At 49.7% G+C, this 18,961-nt stretch overlaps 1 long non-coding RNA gene across 1 annotated transcript in view; it reads right to left on the reverse strand.

Annotated features, from left to right (window-relative positions):
• Positions 1-2,052: 2,052 nt before the first annotated feature.
• The window catches only part of LOC120501540, a 42,143-nt gene continuing 25,234 nt past the window's right edge, over positions 2,053-18,961 (reverse strand). The window contains exons 6-8 of the long non-coding RNA XR_005627337.1: positions 12,372-12,499; positions 4,950-5,057; positions 2,053-2,778 (exon numbers count right to left, since the gene is read on the reverse strand). This is a non-coding gene — a long non-coding RNA (uncharacterized LOC120501540). The remainder of the gene's footprint in view (positions 2,779-4,949; positions 5,058-12,371; positions 12,500-18,961) is intronic.

Below are 18,961 nucleotides of genomic sequence, written 5' to 3' on the forward strand. Positions count from 1 at the left end.
GTTTGTGGCCATCCATGCTCACAGCTGCTGCTGGGTACATCTGGCACAGAGATGAGTCAGACACGGGCTGGCTTGAACAGAATGAAGATGGGGAGACAGCGATCTGCCCTGGAAACCTCACTGGGAAGCAGAGTGGAGACACAAAATCCCCTATGCTTCTGTGCCTCCCCAGATCTGCTGTCTCTGCTCCTGCTGACCACAGCTATTCCACAGGCAGGCAGCAGCATTTGGGCACAAACAAGGAGATGTTTAATTGTTTCCAGAGCAGCAGTTAGTGGTGCTGATATGTGTGCTGCGTGCTCCAGGACTGGCTCCTGCCGCCTGCAGCAGTGAGAGGCTCTTTGGGACTCACCAGCACAGCCTGAGCTCATCCAGCTCAGGAGTAAAGCACTCACAGGCAGAGGGAACAGCCCCAGACAAATGCAGAGGGTGCTGCACAGCAGGGCAGTGCTCCATGCATGGCAGCGTCCTCATCAGTCACTCCAGCAGAGATGGTCTGTGTTCCTAGAGGGGAATTCAAATACCATTCTGCTTACAGCACAACAACTCAGGTCTCTGCTCAACACCTTCTTAGATGGGGATTAGTGGTGTGTGAGCAGAGTTGGCTGAAAGTCTCTTTGTGGTAACCAGCATTTTGCAGTCTGGACCTGAAGTGGTGATGTGAGGGAAAGCTGTACTTGTGTGAAGCTGCTGATCTCACACACTGTGAGAAGTGCTGAGCACCAACTGCACTCAGGAAAGTGTTTTCTGCTCTGTGCTGGTGCCAGGATTGTGCTCCCCACCGAGGTTTCTGGGCCAGATGCAGTGCTGGTGTGAACCACTAAGCCCATACAGATTAGAAATTGTCTGGCTGTGTGCACACCAATGCCTGCAGCTGTGGTGGGGTTGGAAAGGCAAAGCCCGGGGTGGTTTCAGCCAACACAGCCTTTCCAAAGCTTCATTTGACACCCACCTGCCAGTTGCTTTTCCTGCTATGCTGCTTCTGTGGGGAGTGCTAACTTGTTGTGACTTCACCAGCCTCCCTTTCCAACATCACCAATGCCTCCACACTTGGCTGCTGCATTTGGCTAGAGAGATATTCTAAGCCCATTCCTTCCACAGCAGTCAGCAGAAATTGCAAGTGATTGATCTCTAAGTCTTGCTAAGGATGGGCTACCAGGCTGTGCTGATGCATGGGCCTAGAAATAAGGCAGAGCCTCACAGAGGGCTGAGCAGCCATCCAAACATTAGCAGGACTGAGTCATGGCTCCAGCTCTTTCACTGAATTATTCTGTGATGTGAGTAGATCAATTCAGGTATATTTTCCTCATCTATAAAATGGGAACGGTCATGTTTAGATACCTCAGGGAAGTTGCAAGACTTAATTAGTTAATGCTAGTGCCTGGCCAGTTCTCGTTACCATCACATGGTATCTGTGTTCATTGCTCTGAAATTGTAAAATTCTACTTACATGCTAAACATTATTATTCTACATGAGGTGCAGTGACTTAATCCAGTTTCTCTGGAAATACCAAGGGGAGGGAGTTGACAGTCCCAGTATTGGCTTTAGTGTGAGGTCTGCCTTACTTGTAGAAAAATCTCCCTGACATATAACAAAAATAATTTATTTCCAGAGTCCTAATGTAGTTGCTCTTGAAACAGTTAAGCTGCACTATTACTGGTTTACTTAATTCAGTATGTGTAAATAAATTCACCAGGGATAAACCTAATTTAAACTGGTTTAGACACAATGTTGGTTCCAGCGTCAGGGAAACAGAACAAGGTCCATGAAAGATTTTCAAAACCTGTCAAGTCACTTGGAGGAAAGTGACTGTAGGCAGCTTGAAATGGGGGACGGCTGGCAGATTCATGGACTGAAGGGATTTTAGGTGCCCAGCCTCAAAAAAAAAAAGAGCTAGTGACTAATCCAGTGAGTCATCTCCAGACCTTTCCCAGAGCAGTCCTGCTTGTAACTGGGGAGTTTTGAGTTTTGACACTCAGCTTTTTCTGTCATGGGTTAGGAGAGCCCGGATGCCCACAGGAGCACAGTCTTGAACCTAGGGGCTGCTAGAAAAGACCTGAGATGCTGAAAGTGGGACAGGGCTGCCTGCACCCCTTGTCACCCCAGGCTCTCCAGCAGCTGTGTCAGCTGGGGTGGGGGGCCTGGACAGCCAAGGGCTGACAGCAGCCTGGCAGAGGCAGGCTGCTCCTCCCACTGCATTTCCACAGGGGCTGGACAAAGGCTTTGCAGGTACCACTTTCATCCTCCAAGGCACCAGAATCACATCCCTCTACCTCAGCCCGGTACTCAGCTCAGAAATTCAGCTCAGTGCCCCCCCAGGGCTGGATGCAGCCACACAATGGCAGTGGCTGCTCAGCTCTCTCTGTCAGCAGCCCAGTTTAAACCAGCAGTGCAGAAGTGGAAAGAAGAGACCTGCTTGCACTGTCAGTGACACTGTCATCCATTGATGACACTGTCCTCCATCTGGCTCACTGTCAGCAGCTCTCACCAAACACCTGAGGCTCAGCTCTAGGGGTTCCCATGCAAGCAGGATATCAATACAAGCTGTGGTGCTCCTTACGGTTAGGCAGGAAGGATGCTGTAGGCTCCTGAACAGAGATCTGATAAACAGATCACAGTCTTGGCCAGAAGAACCTCTAGGTTCCTGTTCCCAGCTCCCCAGACAGCTCTGCCAGTGCACTTCTGCTTTTCCCTGAGTTCAAGATGAGGATCCTGCTGCAAACCACCTGCCTGTGGTGGAACGGCTGCTCCTGTGGAAGCACTGACTTGTTTTAAACCTGTGACCCGATGAAAATACAAGTAAATAGGAGAAATTGGCAAGAGAAGGGCCAGCTGATTTATTCCTTATTCTGCACTTAATAGCTTTCGAGGTTTGGGTTTCCCACACCCAGCCATCCTGGTTCACCTTCATGTCTAAGCCTCCTTTTCCTGCTGGGAAGAGAAGGATGTATGCCAGCAGCTCTGTCTGTGTGCCCCAGCCCCCAAGATACCGTCTGCCCTGCTAGACCGTGGCACCAGAAAAACCCCAACCACTCCAAGTTAATCACCCAGATCAACAATCGGATTTGCAAAGTCCTCAGCACCCAGCCACCCTGCAGTTATCTGCCCTGCCTGCTCCCAGGGGCCACTCCCAGCAGTGCAGGAAAATGGGGTGACTTTGCTGGCAGCTGGGTCACCCTACTTTGTGCTCTTGTGAGAGCAGAACCTGCCCCCAAGCCCCAAAATGTGGCAGGAAGGGTTCGATTTATACATCCAGACAGAGCCCCACAGGGAACAGCCATATGGAAATAAAACCTATTATGCTTTACAATTAGAGAGGGGGAAAAGCTTAGGGTTAAAATATGAAGTGGCCAAGCTATTAACCTTCTCATTTAGAATGAATGGTCACTAAATTACAGGGCACATCTCCCTCCTCCTCCAAAGAACGGCCTTATGAGGAGTAGCTGAGGGTATTCAGCCTGGAGAAAAGGAGAATCAGTGGGGACCTTATCACCCTCCACAACTATCAGAAAGGAAGTTATAGCAAGGTGAGTTTTGGTCTTTTTTTTCCAGGTAAAAAATGATGTAACAAGAGGAAATGGCCTCAAGAAGTTTAGATTGGATATTAGGAAAAATTTCTTCACCAAAAGGGTTGTCAAACACTGGAACAGGCTGCCCAGGGAAGTGGCTGTGTCACCAGCACTGGAGATATTTAAGACACGTAGATGTGGCACTAAGCTTGGCAGTGCTTGGGGCTTGGGTTTGATGATCATAAAGGTCTCTTCCATCCTAAATGATACTGGTCCATTACATGGACAATAAAACATAATTCATCCTGTCCTGAAAATATGATCAAATCCTGGCAGTGAGCCACAGCTGAGCCTGAGGGGGCTAAGAAACTTAAATCAGAGAACCAGAAAATCAGGCAAACAGCAAATCCCTCCACCACCTCTTGTCACCACAAACACCCAGCTAGCGTTTGTGTTCCTAGCAGTGACACAAAATGTGCACCCTTACCTAGACTCCATGGGGGGAAAGCTCAGTTTCCACAGGGAAAATGTGCATTTGTGGGGTGGGGGGAAGGGGATGGAGTTTCTAGAGATCCCATCTTCTAAGAGGCAATGTTGTACATAGATTTCAGCCAGTCCTGGTGGTTAAAAGTCTCTTTGGCAGTGTTTGGGCACAGTGAGAGATGTGGTAGAGAAGTGCTCTCTCACCCACCTCGGGTGGGAGATTTATGGTGCAGGATTTATCAGGCCTCTTTCTAATTCAGAATCTCTGAACAACTCCACCCTCATCTTTCCAAAGCAAGTACTTTGTTCAACTGATTTTTTCTTTCCCATGAGAGAGGGCTACCATTTGTCTGAAGCAGCATCATAGAAATCGAGTTGAAAGCAAAACCAAGCAAAAATTCATTTAGCAAAACATTCAGATACCATTACAACAGGGATATTAATTATAAACCAACCAGACAACCAAAATTCCCCTGCAGCCTTTCCAACCCCAACTCTGAAGACCATTCTGGGGAAGATTAACAAACAGAAAGAAAAGCAATGATGACTTGAAATAAAAGAGAAACCAGCCAAACCAATTCCTTTGATCCAGCTGAGAAAAAAAAATACAGGAGGAAAAGGGCTAATAAAAATAGTATCCTTTGGGGTTTTTTTTAGTGCTATAAGTATCAGTGATCATTCTGCCTGAAAATCCCAGTGCTCACAGGGCTGTCCTTCATGCCAGCCTCCACCACTGGCCTTCTCAGCTCCAAATTTCCTCCCACCTGAGGGTGGGGGACACAGAGGAGGGCAGAACTCTGCAGTCCCAAGATCTGGTCAGAGTCAAGAAGTATTTTAGGTACTCCCCATCCTTTTCCTGCTGTTGGCTGCTGCAGCTGCTGTGCCCTGTGCTGTTTCTTTCTAACAAAGAGGGAAGGACAGAGGCCTTTCTTTTGAATTTTCTTTTGAGGACTTACCAGTGCTGAGTGTTCTTCACCCACTCCTGTCTCCAGGCAGAGTAGATACTCCCATCCTTCCCTTGTCCTTCCCTAGAGAGGTGCCTTTTATGGTTTAGCACCAATTTCCTGAAAACAATAATGAACTTAACAAGGAACCAAACACTTATTTCTATTCCAAAACTTATTCCACCTGCCCATTTTGGGTGAATCCAGCCTGTAAGTGCCTTTACTTAAAGCCTAAAAACTGCCTGAGGCTGATTGATTTGTCCCACATGTATGTGTTTTACCCATCACCTTGGGCTCTACACTAATGCACAATCACAGCTGAATGAAACAGCTGATATGAGAAAAACCTCGATCGAGAAGGACAGAAATAGTTGTGTTATAGCACAGGGAATAGTTCTGGTGTTCACTTATGCTTTATGCCATAACTTTAGCACAAAAAAAACCCAAAAAACAAAAAAACAACCCACATCTAATTTTTAAAATTAAGCTGGCACATGGATTTGCTTAGCTGTTTCTGAAGTTATGGCTATGAAACAGCAGATCAAGTGTCACTCAACAGAGTGTCAAGCCAAACTCTGTCACCGCAGTCATACCCACCGTGCCAGAGCCTCCCTCTCTCCCCACAGAGATCTGCCCTCAGAGCCACTACCAGCAAGGCATTCACAGCACGAGAACAGCTAAAATTGCAGTGCTGTGACAAATATTTGCCCCTCCCAAAGTGCCTCTCCGAATCTGAGCTGATAGCACCTCCCGGGAGATGGAGCTCTGCAGAGGAGCAGTGTCAGCACATCCACCCTCCCTGCAGGACATCCCTGCCAGCAGCACCACTGCCACCACCCAAAGGCACCCAGGCTGCCAGGAGGGGCTGGCACAGGGCACAAATCCACCTCTCACCTCTTCATTCTAGAGCTGTGTGGGGGTTTAGGCTCCTTTTCCCAGTCACAGAGTGACCCAGGTGGGGCTAATGAGTGCTTGCCTTGCTTACCTAATTAGAGGCACTGAGAGCAGCAGGCTGCAGTTCTGGGCTGGGGCACTTGCAGAGGAAATATAGAGGCTGTGGGGTTTATTTCTAGCTTTGTTTTTTGGTTTGGGGTTTTTTTTCCTTGTGGTCAAGTTAAAAACCTCTGGCAGGATAGCACAGCACAGATGGGAAGGAGCAGAGGGAGGAGGCTCCACAGCACTCTTTTAATCTGCATTATTCTGTGGTATGAGAAGGAGGCAGGAGGAAAAGATAAGGAAAGCTGGACCATTCCCATTCAAAAACAGATTTTCAATGTGTGATCTAAATCCTTCAAAGGCCAGCCTAAGCCTCCCCACTTGCACAAACCACCGACCTCAGCAGAGTGCAGCACAGCCTGCCCTGTGCCCTGGGGCATTCTGTGGGACACTGATGGACCCCAAAGCCCTCTGCAGGGGCTTCACCTCCCTCCCCACCCGCCATGCATCTTCCTCTCAGTGGTAGTGCCCGAGGATGCTGAAGGAGAGCCTTCCCCAGCAGAAATGTTGGGAGAAACTGAGCAATTATGGCTGCTGGGCTGGGCTGGGCACTCCCTCCCTTTTGCACACCACAGAGCTTTTTGCCATTTGGGTGCAATTCCGTGGACAAACAGACAGGCAGGCAGACAGACTGACAACAGAGAGCCAGGCAACAGCTGGGCAGGGACTGGGAATGGGGGACAGCACTGCTGGGGGATTCTGCAGCATGGACCATGCCCACGGGGGCTGAAATCACCTGCCAGGGAAGGTTTGGGGTGCAGGGGCCCCTGTCAGGGAGGTAATGGCCAGAGCTGCTAAGGCTGCTCCTGGCTGTCCCACGTGTGGCAGTGGGCTGGTCAGAACGTGACAGCTCGAAGGGATCTGGGTTTTATTACAACCTCACCTCTATCATAACACACCCAAAGAAGGCCTTCAGCTGCTGAGGAGCCTGCCCTGTGCTCACAGGCTTGACCTCAAAAAGTTGTGGTCTGAGCTCTCTTTTCCTTGCCTGCCCAGCCACTCACCTACAAATTTCAGCTGCTGCTGAAAGGTGTTTCTTTTTCACCTCACTCTTGCAAGCTGCATTTCCCTTGCCTCTTCCTAGCTGTTATTTAGTTCCCTTCATGTTGTTTTCCCCTGGCTTTTTCTTTGTTTCCTTCACAGGAAGCAGCACATCATTATGGCTGGTCTTTCTCTAGGGCTCTCCTAGCCGAGGTCATTACTTAGCTGGGGAGATCCAAGGAGGTGGCTGTTTGTGTGGCTGTGAGACCTGTGAAAAAGCAGCTAATCAATTCAGAAAATCATCTGGGTGGTAACCCCACTGTCAGCTTATTTTCTTCCCTTCCACTTAGACATCAAACTGGCTGAAGAGGACTCTGGGGAATGAGGCAGGCACTGAGAGCTCCTCCTCTGCAGACACATCTGTGTCTTTCATCAGCAGGGCTCAGGGAATACCACTAACTGGAGAGGGGAAAAAATCTCTTTGGAGCTGAGAGGATCGTGGTCTCCATCCTCCTGCTCTGAAGAGACCCTGCCCAATGGGGAAGCAATCATTTGGAAAGTGGCTAATGCACTAACGCTGTTTGGCAGAAACTGTCACGTAGCAGGCAGGACTGGGGAGGACAGGGACAAAACAAACAGCAGAGAGGACATTAAGCTATGCCAGCGAGCAGACCCTGGCAGCCCAAACAGCCTGCAGGGGCTAAGTGGAGCAGCAATTGCAACAGGACATGCAAATGGCCTTCTGGTGAATGAACTTACTAATTGTTGCACTTTGCTTTCGCTCAGTCTTCCTCTGGTTTGTGTCTCTGGGGACTGCATCAGAAGAGGGAACACTCAGAGCCATAAAGCCTTTACCTAGGCCAGTTTTAGTCATTAGAAATAGAGATGCCTCATGCTCTGGGACTCTGTGGTGCTGTTCAGCAAAGATAAGTAATATCAGAAAGGCATTCTCAACCAGGCCAGCTCCCCCTCTGAAGGGGGACTGTGCATGTGTCATGGAGCCACAGAAAGGTTTGTGTTGGGAGGGGCCTTTAAAGGTTATTTAGCTCCAGCTGCCCTGCAGTGAGAAGGGAGACCCTCAGCTACATCATACTAGAGCCCAATCCAGCCTGCCCCTGAATGTTTCCAGGGATGGGGAATCCACAACTTCCATGTGCAATCTGTTCCAGTGTTTCACCACCCTCACCATAAAAAAATTTATTCCTTATTATCTAGTCTAAATCTAGCCTCTCTTAGTTTAAAACCAGCATTGCTTGTCCTACCACAACATACTCCGGGATGGGGAATCCACAACTTCCATGTGCAATCTGTTCCAGTGTTTCACCACCCTCACCATAAAAAATTTGTTCATTATCATCTAGTCTAAATCTAGTCTCTCTTAGTTTAAAACCAGCACTGCTTGTCCTACCACAACATACTCCATGAAAAAAATGTGTCCTATCTTTATCTTTCTTATAAAAAGCTATTTCAGTACAAACAGGCCACAATAACTTCTCCCTAGAGCCTTCTCCAGACTGAATAATCCCAATTCAGCAATTCCTTAGAGATGAGGAGCTCTGTCCTGCTGATCACCTTGCACAGCCCTCATCCCACCAAATCTCCCTGCCATCCATAGCCCCACTCTGGGAACTGGCCAAAACTTCCAGCCCAGGGTATTGCCACCACCAGCCCCCAAAACCTTTTTCCATCCCATCAGGGGTCAAGGGAGGATTTTGGGGCCAGACTGGGACAGGGGGAACTTTACATTCCATCCCAGGGGACCCCAATCAGAGGGCTAGAGCCAGCACCCCCAGAATCCTTAGCAGCCTTCTGCAAGGACCAATCCTCCATCATGTATCAACAAGGATTTTGATAAGAAGAAGGGGATTTTATACTCCTTTGGACTGAAATGATGGGAATCATGTAGGTTGCTGTTGTGTTTTAGTTACATGCAAGATGTCATTAAGCAAATGTCTTTTCCATACAGCAAGGAACACTCACACATAGCCAGGCTTTCCCTATTTTCCATGCACTGTACAGTGGTTCTTATTGATTTAGCAAGAATACTGAACCCTCTGCAAAGATTTGCTCTAAGTTCAGCATGGGAGAGCAGCCTGGATTTGAGGTTTCCTTCCTTCTGCAAGGTTAAGTCACATCCTTAGGTGTCCTTTTAGAAAGCTAACAAACCATGTTAGAAGAAAGAGAAAAATCTTTAATGGAGAAGCCTTGCACTCAAGAGAACACACAACACTGACCCAGGCCACAGTTCAGTTCTTGGGCTCATTTCCTGCAGAGACAACTGCACACCTTCTTTCCTGTTAGAAGCAAACTCTGATGCTCTTCACAGCCAGACAACTTTGACAAAGGATCTCAGAGATAAATGAAAGTATTTAATGTTTGTGAAGAATGAATTAGTGCAAACAAATTCCCTGAAGCTACTGTTAAAAAAAAAAACCCAGCTCAAATAGAGGGAGAAAGCAAAAAACTCCTCAACTACCTTTAATGACAATGCCATCCTACAGAGCAAGTTCTGTATAAAATCAAGATGTGCATTTGCTTCCTTTGGTGTCTCCAGCACTTAAAATAAAATAAAGCTTTTATCCTATTATATTTTAAACCATGACTGACAGCAGAAAAACAGTTCTTGCCTTATTTCCTCTATTTTACCAACATGAAATGTTCTACCCATGGATTTGGCCAGTAGTCTGGAAAATGTCAAGGTTAGGAAAGGCTGAGCTTCATTTGCTTTTCACGGATCTGAGTAATGAATTGTTCATTTTAAAGTATTGTTCTAGCTTGAAAAGCGAGTCTGCAGTGCTGGCATCATAGGGTTCCACATCTGTCTCTTAGTTCCTCTGGACTACATTGGCTCAATTTATTAAACAGGGAGGGATTTTTATGTCCTGCAACCCTGCAAACTAAACAGGAGCCCTGAGGCTTTAGTGGGGTTTTCCTCCTCACATGCACTTATCAACATGGCAAATTCTGCTCGCTAACCCTTCAGATCAATCTCCTACATTGGTGTTGCTACTGCAAAAAAAACAAACTGACAAACCCAAAGAGCAGGAAAGGTAAGAGCATCAAGAACTTATTTTTGACACTAGACAGAGTACTTACTTATAATTTGCATTCTTATAATGCAAATAGGAAGCAGAACCCCACAGTAAAAACAAAAGCAGAGTCCCCAGACAGAGTTGGGTAAAAGTCATTGTGGTTGCAGCTTGATAAAACTCCATGAAAGAATGAGCAGCTCAAAAAGATTCACTGGGAACTCATCACTGTGTTTCATTGTGTGAAAGCCAGAGATATTCAATTACATTAGAAATCATATGAGGGCAATTGGAGGCAGTCCCTTTTCACACTGTGTACATTTACCTATGGAATGTGCTTCTGCCATGTGTGATGGAGCCCAGGGGTCTCAGCTGGATTCAGAAAAGAGTTCAGCAGGTCTCAAACATCCTTATAGGCAATATTAAAAGCTATAATTAAAGTAACAAAGGCTGCTAGTGATGTAAGCCCTGCTTGCCAAAGCTGAATTCAACCTTTCCCAGTGGAGTTTGGGAAGTGTTTCAGCAGTAGGGATGTTCTCCTGCATGCCCCTGCCCACAATGCTGATCCCTGGCAAAAACAAAGACCTAGAGGAGAGCAAGAGTTAGTCTTATCTAACACAAATCAGTTTTTCTATTTTATTTAAACTGCTGAGCATCAAATATGCTCACTGTAATCCTGACCAGTCCCAGGGGCAATGCAAGGTTGGAGGGGAGGTGTCCACTGAGTCCTGACCCCCATAAGGGCTCGTCTTGGGCACTTATGAAAAGGTGCAAAGAAATCCTTTACCTTATACAAATGTCTTGGGGCAGCCTGCTCCACTGCTTAACTACTTAGGTGGGAAGCAGAAAGGCAAAATTTCTTCTTATTTTCTCCCAGAGGTTGATTTCACTGGCTCTGCTGCACAGCAGTGGCACTTCCAAAGAGAAAGCTCCTGAATGTTTTTCTGTCTAAAAGTGCTTCACCCATTTGAACACCCCTGCAGTGTGCCAGCTGCAGTTGCTGAAGGGATGCTGGCCCAGTGACACAATTCCCCTGGGCTGGAACGGAGACTGAGGGCTTGTCAGCATCCAAAAAGGGCCCAGCCTGGTGTCTGCTTGATTGTGTGAGAATTGTGGAGTCACCTCAGCACATCCACACTCCCAGTGGTTCCACAGAAGTGGTGTCCTGTGGCAAGTGCTGCCAAGTACAGCAGAGGAGGGGAAGGGGGAGAAGAGCAGCCCCAGCCACAGCAGGAGCTCAGGGTAAGCACGAGGGTTGCAGCCTGAGCGAGCCAAACAACACGTGTGAGCCCGCCTCAGCCAGGTGTATTTAGCTCCTTCCAAGGTTTCCACTCCTCTCCTGGCCACTGCACACAGCTTGAGTGGCCCTGTGGCTGCTGTGGGGCTGCAGCCTTGCAGGAGGAGGGCGAAGAGCTCGGGCTGAGCATCCCTGGGGTGGCTGTGCCTGGGATTTGCAGGGGGATGTGCTGGAGGTGGGGAGCAGGTGGCACAGTGCTGGGCTGCTCAGCTGTCGTGTGGCTGGAGAGGGACGGACGCAGCTGGGTGAGGGGAGGGCTCAGGCTCTGGCAGTCCTTCTGCTTTACAGAGCTGTGGCCAGCCAAGGAGCAGCAGGGAGGGATCCAGCTGGGATGCAGGGCCCTGTGTGGTTTTGATCCCAGGAGGGGCAGCGCCCTGCAAGGGGCACACACAGGGTCGGTGACAGCCCTTGTGAGGGGTGAGTACCCCAGCAGCAGCCCCTGCTGTGTGCCAGCAGGGGCCTTGGCAGTGCTCCCCGGGGCATAGATGGATATCTGCTCATGCAAATAACCTGGAAGTGTCCCCCGGAGTGGGACAGCTGGTCCCCGGTAGCGCTTCTGGGAGCATTCTTTGTGTGCCCATGTAAGTACCCTGGCAATCTCTTTTGGGGCTCGCCAGCAGGGGCCCTGGCAGAGGCCAGGAGCAGCATCCCAGTGGCTGAAGCCATGCCAGCTGAAGCTTTCCAGCAGCAAAGCTTCCTTCTGCCCCGAACAAAGAACCAATGTGGCCGGCATTATTGATTTGTTTCGTGACTCGCCGCTTTTAGCGTGGCAGGAAAAGACCAAGAGGAGTTTTAATCTGTCCAAATGGTTTTAGACAAGGTTAATAAAACTCATTGATAAATGGCACTTTTCATTAAGTTTTAATTACAGTGTCATTTCAACAGGCTGGACGTGCATAGTTGTGGCATTTGGTTTTTCCCTTTAAGGTGATGCCTCAGCAAAGTTGGTGGTGGTTTTTTTTTTCATTTAAGGTGTGCTTCCCTCAGTTCAGTGATTAATTTCATTGTGGACCAAGGAGCTGCCAGGCTGCTGGAGAGCCCGACTGCCTCAGTGAATTCCCTTTGGCCCCCATCCCATGCTGGCAATTACAGCAATTTAGCCTAAAATGTGAACCTAGCACACTTTTGTACCTTGATACATCATCATCTGGGTCCAGAAAAGGTGCTGGTGGCTGCTAGCCATCCCTCCTCCTCAGGGACTGGTGAGGATGCTGAGCATTTCATCTTTCCTGCTGTCTCCCAGAAGTGGGTTTGAACACCTGAAAGAGATGCAGACAGGATCTGGTTCAGGTCAACTCACAGCAGAGTGAACAAAAGAAGATACCAGGACCACTGATCAGTCAGAATCTGCGTTTGGCTGATAGTTCTCCCTCTCCAGAGTGAAAACATGAATACTGTTTCAGTTTAAGGTCTGTGTACACACACATTATCCCTGAGACAGTGCTCCCTCCTGTGCACTGCACTGCTTTCTGTCCCCAGCTCAGTTTCAAAACTTTATTAAAACAGTTATTTTTAAGCAGTTTACAATTTCACTATTTGCTCCCTTTCTTAACAGCAAATTTCCACATTCTTTCCATGTAATCATTATAAAAATGGAGAAATTCACTGCTGCAGAAGGCAGTCTGGTAAAGACCTTTCACTTTAAAATGCCCACTGCTGTCACCATCAGCATCTGAGGAGCTGTGGTGCTTCAGCCTGGGGATTGACAGCAGATTATATTCATCCCCTGCATCTCCACCTGCCTTCAGAAGGCTCACACAGCATGGTAGCTGGTGTCTGAGATCATCCCCTGGGGGCTGGACTGCCTGGGTTCAGGGCTGCCTTAGATAATCACACAAGTGCCTGATGTGGAAGAGAGCTCTGCTAAGAAGCCCTGCGAGGGCCTGTCAGGCTGCTCACAGGCTGAGGCTCCTGCCCTTGCTGCCTTGCACCTGCAGCTGTGCCATGTGCCCTGTTTGTGTGGACCTTGCTCTGTGGACTTCATTCCCTGAGCTGACCTTGGACCTGTCTCGTCACCGAGGACTGGCCTGGCAGTCTCTGGGCTGTGGCTGAGCCTGGCTGCCATCCCCAGATCTGCTCTGCTCTCCTTGCTTGGGTACTGTGTGCCTGCACCTCTGCCAGTCTGGCCACTGCCCCAGGCCTGCCTTCTGCCACCCCCAGCTCCAGGCTCACCTTCCTGCATGGGGCAGCCCTCACAGGTGACACCCTGATTGATGCCTACACCCCTGATGGTGCTGTAATTTTGCCTGGGTTGTCACCAGCAGGAAACAGTCACCCTGTGTCTGTAGAGGACCTATTGGTCAGGCAGAATAGAAAGGAAGAAAGGAAGAAGCTCTCCCATATTATAATTCAAAGCAGCAAACCAGCAGGAAACAGTCACCCTGTGTCTGTAGAGGACCTATTGGTCAGGCAGAATAGAAAGGAAGAAGCTCTCCCATATTCTAATTCAAAGCAGCAATTGGGCAGCAGCATTCCTGCGCCCATGTGCCACATACCAAAATCTTAATGTGTGCTACAGCAGGGAGGGATGTTCCACAAAGTGAAAGAAAGAGGAATTTCAGGCAGATGGTGAGCCTGGAGAAAAGGAGACTCAGAGGTGACCTTATCACTCGCTACAACTCCCTGAAAAGTGGCTCTAGTCAGCTGGGGTTGGGCTCTTTCTCCAGGCAGCACTGACAGAACCAGAGCACACAGCCTCAAGCTGCACCAAGGGAAATACAGGTTGGATATTAGGAAAAAGTTGTTCACAGAAAGGGTGATAAAGTTCTGGAATGGCTGCCCAGGGAGGTGGTGCAGTCACCATCCCTGGGTGTGTTTAACAAAGCCTGGATGTGGCACTGGGGGCCAGGGTTGAGTTGAGGTGCTGGGGCTGGGTTGGACTCGATGATCTTTAAGGTCTCCTCCAACCCAGTCATTCTGTGATTCTGTGAATACTGGCTCCCCAACATGCCACTCTGGAGGGGGCTGTGCTGGGTGTGGATTGGGATGCAGGGTGGGCTGGGCCCTGCAGATGAGCTGGCTCCCACAGCTGGGGGTTCCACGAGAACCTTGCAGCAGCACAGAGCCACTCTCAGATCTGGCAGTGAGGTTCAAGAGACAAGGCTTGCTCACCAACACTAAAACAAGGTGGACTTGAGCTCTTTGTTCCTAGGGTGGGCTGAAAAGTAGTTGCATCTCATGGCTACCAAAAGACATGGGCTGTTTGGGTCAAAGACCCCACAAGCCTCCTTAAAATCTCTGTGCCTGAACTTTGTGAGTTCAGTCATTGCAGCTTCTTGCTGAAGGTCTTGCAAAAGTGGCCCTGGCTGTGTGCTCCATGCCTTTGTCACCCTGCTGGGGTGAGTGCCTGGGGACTTGGCTGCTTGCTGTGGTAAGGCAGGCAGTGCTGCAGTGCTTTAGGGGAAGAGCATCTTTCAGGAGATGCAGGGATTTAGCCAAAGGTGAGACTGTACCTATCACTACCTGCAGGGTAAGGCTGGGAGGTGCCAGGGGACAGGAGTGCATTGGGCTGGGCTGAAATGCCTCTGAAGAACAGGATGAACAAGCCTAGGCATGCCAGAAATGCCCTGAGCTTTGCCTGTAACCATCACAAGCTCTGCTGTTCAGGGTGTACCCTGGGCAGGTGACTGCTGCTGGGATGAGCACCCTTCACCTCGCTTTAAACTCTGTTGCTCAGGTGTTGCCACAGCTGAGAGCAATACAGATCCCTGCAGAGCACAGCCCTGCCTGAGGAGCCTGGGGGAATGAGGTTTTGCTGGCAGGGCTGCTAGTGCTGACTGGCTTGAAGCCAGTGTCTGCATTTGCAGCATGGTATATGGAGGTACCTCCAAAGGGAACTGTGCAGAAGCCTTGTTTTGACATCTCAAGGCTTTAATAAAGTTTGGATGTTTGCCTAGGCAGGATGAAGCTTGGCTACAACACAGGCACTTTTGGCCAGTCGTGTTTTAACCCAAATGCTCCTCACTACTGTTAATTTTTCAGTATAAACCCATTCTAAATCCTGAGTTGCTTGCCTCATGCACAGGAGGAAAAAAAAACCATACAAAATGGGGTGACTCCTGAGCAGCTGAAGATTGGGTGTATCTGCTGATGTGCTCCACAGCCCTTGCTATCCTCCATTCCAAAATATTTCTGGAGCCTTAGAGCCATAGTTCTGGGATTCAGTGTAGAATGTCTCTTCTGGTGAGACTTCTATGAGAGGCTGGGGTCAGAGAGAGAGACAAACATGTGCAGTGCCCCTGCAAGGCCTTGCACTTTTTCCTGATTGTGCTGGAAGTGTGGGTGATGGTGGAGCTGTGTGGGAGAAGCAGACACAGAGAAATGGAGAGGCAGAGAGACGAGAGGATGGCTGACCTGCAGACTCAGGATGTCCTGGCAGAGGTCACGGGGAGCTCACAGCTGCAGAGTGACCACAGATGAACTCAGATCCTCTCTGTCAAGGTGTGATGGACCCCAGGGACAGAGGTGGAGGGATTAGGACAGAGCCATGGTTGGCTTTTGGTTCTGCCTGGGGAAGTCAGGTGGGTGGAGTAGAAGGTTGGGAGTGGGGAGGATGTTTACAGGGAATATAGCTCCTAGGAACAGGAATTTTGCCTGCTTTTATGCTAGGAAAAATCCCCCAAAACCACACTAACCCCTGTGTATTCATCCTCCAGCACAGACAGATAGACAGACAGACAGACACCATAGGTCAGGCAGGAAACCTGATGTGACTAACACAAAAAGCAAGAAAACACTTCCCATGGTAGCACTGGGCTTCTACCCTCCCTAAAGGCATCCCCCAGAGAGAGAGTCAAGTACACTTGCTAATCCAGGATGTTTTGGTCGCCTAGTTTGCTCTCATTTTTGTCCCTGTGGGCAGGAGAGGAAGAGAACAGAAGAATACAAATAATAAACTTGAGGCTCTGGGAATCTTTGCACAGAAGGCTTGGTGACAGCTTGGGACCTGCCTTGGATGGCACTGAGCCCCTTTCCCAAATAGCCAATGCTCTCAGCTCGTGCCCTGGGAGCCCTTGAATGGCTGCTGCTTGCCCCCAAAGCCATGGGGTGTTAATACACCCCATTGCTCACTTGGTTTTGTGCTTCCCAGACCTCCAGGGTGGGGTGACAGCAGCAGGGAACTGGGGTGGGCAGCTGTGGAGGGTTGGAAGGAAATGATGCAGTTTCACTTATTTATTTGCATGTTAACTCCAGCAGCAGCAGGGACAGCTGGGTGTGTGTGCTGACTGCTGAGCCCCTCTCAGAGGGCAAATGCTGATGGAGCTGCTTGGCTCCTGGAGCTCTGAGCCCTGCTATTGTGAGCAAGATTTGAGCTTCTGCAGGTGTGCTGGGAATAGCCCAAAGCACCTTGTCTCGGTTGCTGGTCAGAGGAATTCATGTCTGTTATATTTGGGAGCCAGGCAATGATTACAAATCAATGACTGCACTCCCAGAGTGATCCATCATTAGCCTGGGAATTTAGCCCTTTCCCTGGCTCTCTCCATCAGCAGCTCCTGCTCCTGTGGCATCTCAAGTGTCTTATTCATTTTGAATCATTGGATAGTTATGGATGTAGCTGAGGAGGAGTGGAAGAACAGATGCACTGAGACATGCTTGGGCAGCAAAGGGGAGGGAGGGCTTTTGAAGGGGCATGGGGCACCTTGAGGGTGAGCAGAGCTTGGCTGCAGACTGGGGAGCAATGCTGCCAGCAAGACCCAGGGCACACCAGCATTCTCTCTGCTGCAGGGCTCCCACAGATGTCCCTGTTGGGCTGGGAGAAGGTCCAGCAGAGGCAGGGACTCCCCAGAGCCTGCCCTCCCTCACCTGGGCACCTGCCCCTTGTCCCACCTCATGGTTTCCCTCTCCAGACTAGACTACATCTCTTATGCAGACTTGCTTTGCAACAGCTGCTGGCCCAGGGACCACGGCCATTGCACCAGCAAACACAGCAAATAACCATCACAGCTAGGCAGGGAATTGGTTCCATTTCACAAATGAGGCAGCTGGCACAGAAAGAACAGCTAACTGGTGAGCTAGGGACACATTTCCCGGCTCCAGTCCTCTCTTCCCGGCCTTACAGTGATATTTCCAGAAAGCAGCTTAGATTACAACATGTTCAGAGAGGCTAGGAAGCCAAAAGGCAGCCCCACCCTCTGTGCTCTCAGAAATGCTCCTTGGTCTGCACTTGGCTCACACAAAAATGGGTGTCCCCCACAGAAAGCACAGCCAGGTCTGCATTTGGCACACCCAAAAAGGGGTGTCCCCCACAGAAAGCACAGCCAGTCTGCATTTGGCACACACAAAAAGGGGTGTCCCCCACAGAAAGCACAGCCAGGTCTGCATCACCCCTAGGTCTGGCCCCTGCTGGATTTAGCTCTGTAGCTTTTGCTGTCACCCACACACGTGCCAGGCTTTAACTGGGGCTGGCACACTGCAAGCTGACCCTCCACAGCAGCAGGAGGGACTCTACAGGACCTGAGCTGAAAGATGAAGTGAGAACCACACATCTGCAAGCCTGCTGCTGCTGCCTCTGTGCTCCTTCCCTCTTCCTGCACCCCCAGAGCTGCCCATGCTCCCTGTGCAGGGCTGCTGCTGCTGCCAGGAGCAGGGTGGTGGGAGCAGGGCAGGGGCAGGAGGGAGAGGTGGGGAAATCCTCTGGGAATGGTCCCTGTCACCTTGAAGGGGCTCAGGAGGTTTAAAGGAGAGCAGTTCACACGTGGAACTGAAACTGAGGCAGGGGGAACTCGCTGGGAGCACTCAGTGCTGGCCACCAGCTATTTCAAGCCTCAGATGCATCTGAGGTGCAGCTGGGCATAAAGAAGGGCAGCTTGCACAGACACACCCAGGACAGGGGCTTTGGAACACTGCTGGGTGCAGCTGCAGCAGCTGAGAGGGCAGCAGGGACCAGGAGCCACCCCAGAAAGAAAAGCAAAGCTGGGCTGTTTGATGAAGGAGCAGGGCATGCCTGGCTAAACAGCACATGGGACCAGAGCCAGGGAGAGGAAGATTATTCCAGGGCCACACAAGACTGGACAGGAACTGCAATCATGCTGCTGTGGACAGACACAGAACTATTGCAAAACCTCCAACCAGGCTACTTGGTTCTCAGGAAGAATGCAAAGAAGCTGAGAGATGTGTTGGTGTGGAAATGACAACTGTAACATTCCGTGTTAGTCCTTGAGACAGGCCAAGCCTTCCTATACCATGTCTCAGTTCCCAGGGAAGTCTGAAGCCAGGGTTTTGGCTGCCTGCAAGCACTAGACAAACCCAATCTTCCCCCAGATGGGGCTCCTGGTTGTCCTCTTCTCCCTCTTTCCACCTTTCATGTCCAGACAGATCCCACCTAAATGCAGCTGTGGTCCCATTTCACCAGGATTTTTTATTTTCAGAGCACGCACCACATTTTAATAGAGAGCAAAGCCTCTCTAACACCTGCTTATTTCCTAGTCCAACCTCTGCAACATCTGTACAAAACTCTCCTGGCAGTGTCTGCAACTGCTTATGTGGAAAAGTCCCATCAAAGAAGTGTTTGAGCACTGGACTTTGGTTTTGTTTTTCAAATGTGATTTGAAAGGATGAACCACTACAAATCTCTGAGGTCCTCTGGCAGGCGCTCCCAAGACCCCTGCCTGGCTGTAAGCTACCTGAGATCCCTCACACAGCATTTTAACCCCCCTCAGTGCTCCACAGTGGGAATCTGCCTCCAGCACTGGATTTCTCACGACAGAGCCAGTTTTCCAACT

Source organism: Passer montanus, unplaced genomic scaffold (genome assembly GCF_014805655.1).
Source record: "Passer montanus isolate IOZ18808 unplaced genomic scaffold, ASM1480565v1 scaffold20, whole genome shotgun sequence".
In the NCBI taxonomy this organism is placed as follows: Eukaryota; Metazoa; Chordata; class Aves; order Passeriformes; family Passeridae; genus Passer; species Passer montanus.